The sequence below is a fragment of the Charadrius vociferus genome, unplaced genomic scaffold, assembly GCF_000708025.1.
Source record: "Charadrius vociferus isolate BGI_N301 unplaced genomic scaffold, ASM70802v2 scaffold218, whole genome shotgun sequence".
Taxonomy (NCBI): domain Eukaryota; kingdom Metazoa; phylum Chordata; class Aves; order Charadriiformes; family Charadriidae; genus Charadrius; species Charadrius vociferus.
Window position 1 is genome coordinate 4,495,221 of NW_009650084.1, and position 10,058 is coordinate 4,505,278.

Sequence of the window (10,058 nt, forward strand, 5' to 3'; positions counted from 1 at the left end):
GGTCGGAGCAGCGGCGGAGGCCGGCGGAGCCGGACCGTGCTGGGCTGCCAGGAAAAGGTGATACTCTTCAACTTCTCCGTCTGCAGATGCAAACTCATCCCATTGACTCCAGCGAAGTTACATCTGCTTATAACAGGGCTAAATTTGGTTGTGGAGTTGATGGTATCAAGGCACATGTCAGTGAGTAATGAACTAAGCATTACCCATCACACAACCATTTAGTGTCATTCTTCATTAACAAACCCAGGCAAAAAAGTACATGCGTTCCCAGGACTTCACTATCAAAGCACACTCTTAAAATAGAAGCATATCCTTTAAAAAAAAAAATCAAACAAACAAACAAAAAAACAACAAACAAACAAACCCAAAACTTCTTTACTGAAACATACAAAATTCTTGCTATTGGGAAGAGGAACTTTTTGGAAAGCGGGCCGTCTTTCTAAAGAGAAATCCAAGTCAGTGATGAAAAACTAATTCCACTTCTCTTTTTGTCTCCTTTCATTTTTGATATGCGAAATAAAAGTTGGCTTTGTTCAGTTGTGAAATCCTTTGAACTTTTGTGATTAAACCCACTATTTTAGAGAACAAAAATCATGATAGGAAGAAATAGTCTGTAATGAGTTTAGGAAGTTTTATGCCAAAAATGGGTTAAAATTTCTTTTAACTCATGCTGCATATTCAATTATATATATATGTAAAAGCAAACCATATGCATTGTGCTAATTGAATTTAGAATTCCCTGTTAAATCCAGTAAGTACACGTCTTGTTTTCCCGGGGGACTTTTTAGAGGAAATGTTAGGTGGTGATGAGACAAGAAGAATGGAGTGTTTCCTGGATCAGGGATTAATTCTGTGTAGGTGGCAGGATCTCCAAGAGTTTGGTGAAGATTTCAAAGTCTGAACTGGGAGTAGCATTTCAAGTTTATCAAGCAGCCTTGCGTAACAGTCATCATTAACTACCGTTGTTCCCACTGAGGGGGGATCTGGCTGCAGATTTCTGCCGGTATTTTTCAATAACGGACATAATTACTGTATCTCTGTAAGGTTCCCTTAAAGAAAAGTTTTCTGATCTTTTAGAAAAAAAAAAAAAGGGGGGGGGCGGGGGTACTGACAGAAATGCTGTGGATTGCTCAGTTCAGTGGTTTTATTCCTGGCATTATGTGACAAATGATCATTTTATATATGCACCAGGTGGAAGTTAGTTAAAATAAAACAAAGTTTAGCTCCAGTCTCTGGCTCTGTGCTTTTATGAGGCTACATAGCTAAAGCTTTTCTTTGGCTTAAGAGAGGTACGAGGTGACATCTGAGAATAAAGCGACCGGGCCGGTTATAAAGCGGGCTGTGTAAATGCTATTTGAATTCGCGAAAGTCAAAGGCTGGGAGCCGAGGTTGCATTGCGTTAGTGGGCCTGCTGAGCTGGTGGAAAACAGGCTCGGCTCAGCCTTGGAGGAAGGGGAAGGCTTCTGCATCCTCAGCCCTTGATGGGTTTATGCCTACAGAGGTCACTCTTCCAATGCAGAAGAGCCCGCTTGCTCCGGCCTCTCCTCTGCCAGCTCCAACCTGCTTCCTGCTTTCGCTTTTTTTTTTTTTTTTTTTTTTTTTTTTTTTTTAAAAAAAACTTACCTTGAGAGCTTTTCTTAGCCATCAGTGAAATGAAAGTTTTCGAGCGGCTGAATTCAACCCATCTCACAGCGCCTGGGGTTACGCTCCCTTTATCAAATACAAGTCGTGTTTCCATTCGACTCGTTCTAAACTATTTGATTGCAAAAAAGGTTTGAATGTTGTTAATGGTAGATCTAATGATAATATCTAATTACCTTTTCAAGTTAAATGCGCGCTTAAAAATAGGTTCTGCTGTTGATGTAATTGAGTTTTCTTGAGTGATTCATTGAGGCTTAATCACCACAGTGAAGAAGTACACTATTAAAATTAGTCTTTCCAATTGCTGGGGCTAGTGATTTATAGGCCACTTGGAGGCCCGTCGTTTGAGGAAGCTTACAAATGCATTACCGATATTGCTGCCGGTGAGACAGCTCCACTTCTCTGAGCAGGATTTCTTACTAATTCTTGTCACAATTGTTTGCCTGAAGGATAGCGAATAATTTCTCCTTAGACGAGGTTGTCTTCGCTCTGGATTCGAGCTGAATGTTAGCTCGAGAAGTAAGCTGCTGAATGGATCTTGGCGTAGTATAATAATAAAGCTCCTTTCTAGATTTGAAATAATAACTATCTTTGGTGCAGGTTAATTTATTCAGGGAAGCTGTGCATTTAACTCTATTGAAAGCCTCAACACATAAATCTGCTGAACAGGTAGGCAATTAAATGCTGGGAGAAGTTGTTAGTCAGGTTAATATAGAGTATGAAATAATAAATTTTAGGTTAAGGTGAACGCATAAGCTGAATTGGTTTTGCACCGAAGTTTAGAGGTTATAATTTCTAGCAGGTGGCTGGGATGGAGAGTATGTGGTAGCTGTTTGAACACAGAGCTCCCTCCCCAGTTCCCCCCTCTCTCCCTTTTCAGAGATCTGCTTTCATTGCCTCCATCGAATCACAAGAGGTGTGTTTTAAGTGACATACGTAAAATAATGATACCTGCCACTTTGTTGCTTGGGAGGTTAAACGTCATTGTTGCAGATGGTTTTGGTAGACTTTACACACTGCTCATCTGGAGAACCTTAGATCTCATGATCTTGAAAACACAGAGGAAAAATTACTCTGTAGACTTAACTCCTGTTGACACTTTTTTAGTGGGGGACTTTCTGCCTGTGCTGTTTCTGCCAAGATAAACAATGTATATAGATAGCAGGGATTACCTCAGTTTCACCTCACAAGGGCTCAGCACCGCCTTTAGCACACAGGACCGCACGTAGTGTTGTGGGGCGCCTGTTAGTCAAACGGTAGAGTCATCTCATTCAAAAAACACATTGCTGATGTCTAAGTGGCATGGGCCAGTGAGCAAAGCGGTTCTCCTTAGCGACATGCGGAAGGTTACCCTCACAAGCGATGCGTTTGACACTTGATTAAGTTAGATTATGTAGCTGTTTATTTCTCCCCCCCCCCCCCCCTCAACCCGTTGTCTTGTTTACTTATACATGTGGCTATATTATGACAGTTTTCTTGCTGAAAAAGTGTTTAGAATAAACAAATATTAATGTATAATTATATTGGCTTCAATAAGAATTCCTACAGTTTTTTTTTTTAAATTGGAATTTATTGTTGGTAAATTTTCTAAATTGTTCCAGAAAATGCTAAAATATCATAGTAGGCTGGAATTATTTTTTTTCTTTCTGCATTTATGTTCTTTTCCCCCCCCCCCCGATAACCAGTTATATATGGGATGTTTCACAGCCTGCCTCTGAATGAATGCTAACATGTCAGAAACTGATAAAATAAACTACAATTGATGACCCTGTTAAATGGTCTATTCAGTAGCATATAGACTAGTCTGCTTCTCATTGTATCCGAAATTCTTATTTTTGTAGGTAAACAAATGCACATTCAGTAGCGACTGAATAGCCCCTTGAACTATGCTCTGCAGTTTGCATTTGGGTTAATCTTGTCGGTTTTAATACAGAGAGGAAAAAAAAGGAGAAAGCACCAGGGGTGGAATTGTTAGTGCTTTCACATCCACATTCCTCACATTTTGTCAGGATGATAAACTGTAGGTAATGGACAGCCGTTGTTTCACAGGACAGGCGAGCCAGCCGGAGCACAAAGAGCTTGCTAAAACGATATCTCACAACATGTTTGGGAGCCTCTCAGCTAGACAAGAATTTATTTGGGAGTCCTGTGTCATGGGACCGCACTTTCTAACCTCAGCAATTACAGCTTCAAGCTGAAGAAACAGGAGTGGAAGGTTAAAATGATTTAAACACATGCTCCTAAATTGTACCCAAAACATAGCTGTTGACACTTGGCATGCTAATACACGGAGCGAGTGGTGGCTTCCAGTCCATTTGATATCTCTGGCATTCGTAGCCAGGTCTCTGAAGCACAAGTGAATTAGCAAAATGAATTCAGAACAAACCGAAGGCCGAATTCTTGAGCTGGTTATTTTCCCCAGCCTTTTATACGTGGAGTATAATTGCTGTATTATTTATAGCAATTATCTTAAAGCATGTTATCTGTAAGCTGTGCTACGTTATTTCACTTTGTTTAATGAAGTAATTGCCTTTAGAAAGGCAGTGACTAAAAGTCAAGCTAAAATCACTTAAGTTCTCTCTCTTCCCACACACGAGACTGCCTCCCTTTTTTTTTCTTCTTCTTCTTCTTTTTCTTTTTTTTTTTTTTCCCTTCCCTGTTTTATTGTAAGGAGATCATGTTGCTTTAGGTGTGACGCTCAGGATCTTCTCAAATTCGGCCAAGGTTCCCGTGATGGGAAGTCAGCAGAGGACCTGAGGTGACTGCCGTGACACGCTGGCAGAGACAGGCCTTTCAGCCCTGCGCAGCAGCCAGAGCCAGGGTTGCTTCTGGGGCCTTTTTTTTTTTATTATTGGAGGATCTGGTCTTCATGTGTCATGCAACCTGCAGTACTTGAAACTGCTTGTTGCAAATGAGAAGAAAGTGTTCTTCTGAGAAAAAAAATAGTGATTAAAATGTTATTCATGTGTGCCTAATGTCTGCCTGCCTTGGCTGCTGACATAAAGAAACCTGTTTTTCTGGTCATTTATCATACATCTACATGGATTTGCTTATGAGCTCATTCTTTGTGAGGTGTTGTGGAAACTTAAATAGGAATGTTAAACTGCTTGAAATATTTTGATTCAAGTATGAAGTGCCACAGAATATAGACTCTCAACCAGAACACTGCTGTCTTGACCGAGGGGAGTTTTGGGGGGTGGGGAAGGAGGCAGCAGCAAGGGAGAAGAGTTTTGGGGCGGGGGGAGGGTGCTGCATGAAAAGCAGGGGAAGGGAGGGATGGCAAATGGACAGTGTTAGAAGAGCTTGGAAAAACTCCTGTGGCTTCATTGTCTCTTTAAAGCCAGAGAACACAAAGACAAACGCAGTTCAGCCTTTCTCCCATGATGGAAAATGTAAACCGTTGACACAGCTCCCATGTTTAACTTGTTTAATTCTCATTTTAAATTCAGTACTATACCAGCCGTGTGAACTCTGAAGATTTCTTTAGTAATCCATTTTGTAGTTCCGAATCAAAAACAAAGTGAAAAGGTCTGACACAATTTGCTTTTATTTTTAGGCAAATCAACCCTGGTCATAGTTAATAAGGGGATTACAACCCAGACTAGGTCTTTACAGATGTAATGTAAATCAAGGGCAGAGTATAAAGAAACTGATCCCTTTTGATTGAAGTATGGTAAAAAGGCATAGAGAAACTAGCAGCAGTAATCTGATTGTATGGCAATAAAACCACCATTTTCTGTCTTTCAGATAAAAATAATGTGGTAAATCCATGCAGTTCATAAGATGTAAAGGCAGATAAAGGGTGATGCCATGGCAACATATAGATTAGCTTGATGTTAGAAATGACACGTCTCTGAAAGGGGTGTTAGAAACTAAGGGCCTTGCTCCGGGCTGTAAGGTATTATGTGAGAACCGCACAAAACTTGGGGGCCGGGATTAGAAAGTATGAAAGGCCTACTTGTGGCTTGGGATGGTTAAAGCAGGAAAGAAAAGCTGCTCAGTTCTTGCTCATTGCTGGCGTCTAATATGGTAAAGATAGATTTCATTTACTGCTCTCTGCCGAGACGGGGACCGATTAAAAACTTGAGATGGCCGCAATTGTTAGGTGTGGAAGATTTTCCTTTTTAACTCCTGCCCTAGCAGCAGCCTTTCTGAAGAATGAGCCGCACTCGGGGTTTGTTGCCTTAATCTATTTGGGCTTCGGGCAGGAGCACGCTGGCAAGGAACAGAGAGCAGAGGGGATAGGTAGGACTGGGGTTATCTGGAAAGAAAACAGAGAGCTTTTGATTTCAGCTGTGTTTCAGGCTGTGGTTTCCATCTCGCACTCCATGGGAGCAGCAAAGATAAACACGCTGCATTGTCTGTGCCTCGGCCAGGTGATGCTTCAGCAGCTCTTGTGCTTCCCCATCCTGCAAAAAATAGAAAAGAATAAAAACCCCCACAAACCAACCAGCATCCATTCCTATTTACCAATACAGCTGCAGATAACCAAATTGATCTGGCTTAGCCTCTAGGTGGTATTTATTTCCGAAAGGCAGGCTGAAATCGAGAAGGGAATGAGATAAGCATCTGCCTACCAACCCCCCTCCCTTCCTCCGCCCCAACTTAAAATCATTGGGATGAGTTTGCTGTCAGCCCCTTGAGTTCAGCCGGCAGACAATTTAGCCATTGTTTTGTCATTTATTTTAAGCGATCTGCAGCTGTAAAGGTAGTAAAATACCTCTCCTGGTGCAGCCAGTTGGATTTTTTTTCCTTGCCTTTTCTCTTAAAGAACCTTCTAAATAGTTAAGACCTGCTTTTCTACCCAACTGACAACCCTAAACACCCACAACTTAAAGTCAGCATTACGTTGCAAATCAGGGGTACGATTCAAACGAAATATTTACTTTATTGCCTGCTCATTTGTCTGCTAAGGGGGGAGATAAAGCATTCTGCATTTGTTAGGCAGAGTCTAGACATAAGGGGAAAAAACACTGAAGCCTACAATAACAGTTGTGTCTTTCTTTAGTGGGAATGAGCCTGGGATGAGCTCGGCAAAATGGAATTCATGCTGTTTGTTTGGCAGTGGCTCGGACACTTTTTAAGGATTTTTTTTTTTCATATTCGGTTTTTGATTTTTTTTTTATAAAGATGTTAATTACATGCTTGAATTTATCATTCCTACCCTACCCCACAGTAAGCTGGAAAGCTTCACAATTCTGACTGAAAAGGGAACTCCAGAACCAAAACTGTCAAGCTGCTGATGTGATTTAACGAATGAAAAATAAACAAGCGCATATTGGGAGCTGAACAGATTGGCAGAATGCGCGGGGCCTGAAGTGCTCAGATACGTTTCCTCTCTTGCAGCTTAACCTTCACAAATCTATATCAAAAGATCCAATTCATTTGCTGAAATTCTCCAAAGCGCAGGGGCACCCTCAGCTAATTTACAGGCCGGTCACATCCAAGCACCTTGCATTCTGCATTTGACAATGATTGCTAATGGGCCATTCAACTAAAGTATTTGCTTGTTAACAGGGAACAGAGCATGATAAATGTCCAGCAAGCTTGCGGCCTCCTTCAGCTTTTCAAATGCAGACTGGTGCATATTTATGGCAGGCAAATGACAAAGAGAGAAGCTGAATTACTCTGGCCTTATGCTTTCTGTTCGAACAAGGGTTAAAGTAATTAAAGAAATAATGCAAAAACCGATGTCCTTTGTTTGCCCACCATTATCCAACATTTAGCTTTCGAACCTGCCTGTCATGTCACATTTCAGAAATGTTCCAGATAAGGCTGGGTACGTTTGGCAGGGCGCAGAAAGGAGTGGGTAATTCCTTATGGAGCGCATCCTGGGCTCCCTCTTCCCATACGGACTCCTCCGCAGGTTCCCCTCTCCTGAAACAGTTTTCACTGACATACGTTAACTGGAAGATTTACTGGAAACACAGAGGTTTTGCAATTTGCACTTCTGTTCCCTAAGTGGGGGGGGTGGGGGTGGGGGGAAGGAAAGAAAGAAAAAAAGCCCAAACCCAAACCAGCGGAGAGGCTTTGAGAAAACAAGCCCGTTGCGCTCAGGCTGTTTCGGCGAGCCAAGTGGGGAAACAAAATGGCAGAAGAAAAAACGGTTTTGCCATTGCTCCTCCGCCCCCAAGGACAGCTAGATCTTCGAAACGGAAACTATAAAGTGTACACAAAGAAACTCCCTCCGCTTGAAGTGTCTTCAGTGCCATTTTGAATTACTTGGGTTTTTTTTTGTTATCTTTTTATGCCTGTAAATTCGTGTTTAATCTTTGCCTGATTTTCAAAAGTCTTCGAGCAGACTTAAATGCAGAATTACAATAGAGAATTTTCAATTCCATATATGAAAATGTCATTTAGTGTTTTATATTTCGAGTTGCAAGTAGATAAACATGTTCGAGGCTTCTGTCTAGCTCCACTTCAACTTCATGAAAATACCTCCAGCTACTTCAATGAGTATTACATTAACCTGCAAGGGCTTTACATTATAATTGTTTTTTTGGTTATAGGCAAAATTTTAGTTTTCTTATAACAAACAAAAACTATGATTTTACTTGAGGAAAGAGAACATCCAGGGTTTGTTTTTTCTTTTCTTTCTTTTTTTTTTTTTCTTCTTCTGTTAACTGTGATGCAGAGAACTTTCCTTTGATGCGATTATATACATTGTCAAAGACAGCAAATAAGGGCAGGACCTCTATCTTTTTTGGCAATCCTGGCCAGCCAACACCCAGTGTTTATTGCGGTATCAGCATGATAATTATAATGCAGCTGATTTAAACTTTGATGTAATAGTCTGTGCTTTCTTCTGGTTTTAAACGTAGGTTCCAAGCCAAAAAAGATAAAGGCTGGTAGAGGATTATGTTGCTAGGTGAATCATTCCCAATGTATGCTATATACATAACTATAAGATGGGTTTTCTACCTGTAGGGTTCTTTTTAAATGTCTCCTGGTTAATGGCTAAAGCAGGATTTACAAAGCTTCTATTTAGTAGGATTTAGAGCTGTGTACACTTTAAAGCATAACCAAGTTCTAATGCAAGTCAACAGAAAATGAGAAATTATATGGCTTGTCTTACACAGGAGGATAAGTTAGATGGTGGAATGATACATTAGGCTGAAAAATCTGTGATGCTGCAAATTACTTCGCACTGTTTTGTTAGCTTTTGTTTGAATAGTGCATTTACTTAGGTACCCAAACCGGAGAACAGTGGTGGGAGAGGTGAACAATGCACTGGAAAGGGAAGTGAGTGTTAAAGCTAATAAGAGGGATTTAAAATTTATTATTATTGTTATTATTATTATTATTAGTCAAAGCCCAGTTGCAATTGAATGCTATTTTATTTTGGATTGGGAGTTCTGCCAGCCTCCAGCCTGTCAGAGCTGAGAAGACTCAAATCAAGTCCAGGCCTATTTCTGCAGCAAACGGGAATCCTGGCTCCTTGCCTGTGGATTCATTCAGGAAGACCCATCTGGCTTTTGATGTTCTGCAAGTTTGAAGCAGTTTGTTTAAGGAACCTATGCAGCGAACGCTGGTGAAAGCACACATAACTGCGCTTCTGACTCTTCGAGTGGTGCAGCCTTTCACGTTTTCATTTTTGCTGGTGCTTGCCATCTGCTTACCTACTGCCTGAGCAGCAGTTGGTTTCTATACCTGACTGGATAAAAGTGTAAATTTGGAGTTGGGAACATCTTGACTCCTTTTGAGGATTTACAATCCCATAGCATCCGCTGTCCACACTTCAGTTGCTTTCTTCATGTTTAATTGATTTCAGTTTAGTTCAGAAGCAGCCTAGCTTAATCACTGCACAACACTTGACCTTTAGGTTTTTTGGGGGCTTCTTTTTCCAAGGTATTTCCAAGCTACATAGATTAGCTGAACAGGGAAGGTCACGTTGGCAGGCAAGATTACTAGCCTGTGTGATAAATATTTTAAAAGAGACGATTTTTAGTGGTAATCGTTGTGCCTTCTAGTTTTTATCAGACAGTTTTCAGGCACTTTTGGAAGAAAAAAACCCACACAACTCTTCGTAAATTTATTGCTTATTTTAGTCCTTTCCAGTCTGTGGATCGGTGTGTGACAGCAAGGCGAGCGAGACCGCACTGTGCTCCTAGGGCCTGACACGGGAAACTGGCCTTATTCAGAAAAGCTCATATTAAGCATGTGCTGAATGCTGAAGGCTTTTGCTGAAGCGGGACGAATTTAGGCATGAGCTGTCTTGAACCAAGGCCAGAGCGAAAAGGTTTTTTGAGGTTGGACAAATAAAGATCTCTCCGAAGCTTCATTACTTTTTTTTTTTTTTTTTTTTTATATCAGAAAATGATGTCAGAAGCTATGGTTCTGTCTACACTTGGAACGAGTCTTAATTTTTGTGTAGCTTGCCAATAGCCAGCGGGTTAAAACAGAGTGGCTGGGGGGCC

General features: G+C 41.0%; 1 protein-coding gene across 1 annotated transcript in view; it reads left to right on the plus strand.

The window, feature by feature from the left end:
• Positions 1-10,058, plus strand: part of EFNB2 (ephrin-B2) — a 41,590-nt gene that overhangs the window by 496 nt on the left and 31,036 nt on the right. The gene's annotated exons all lie outside the window — the stretch shown is intronic.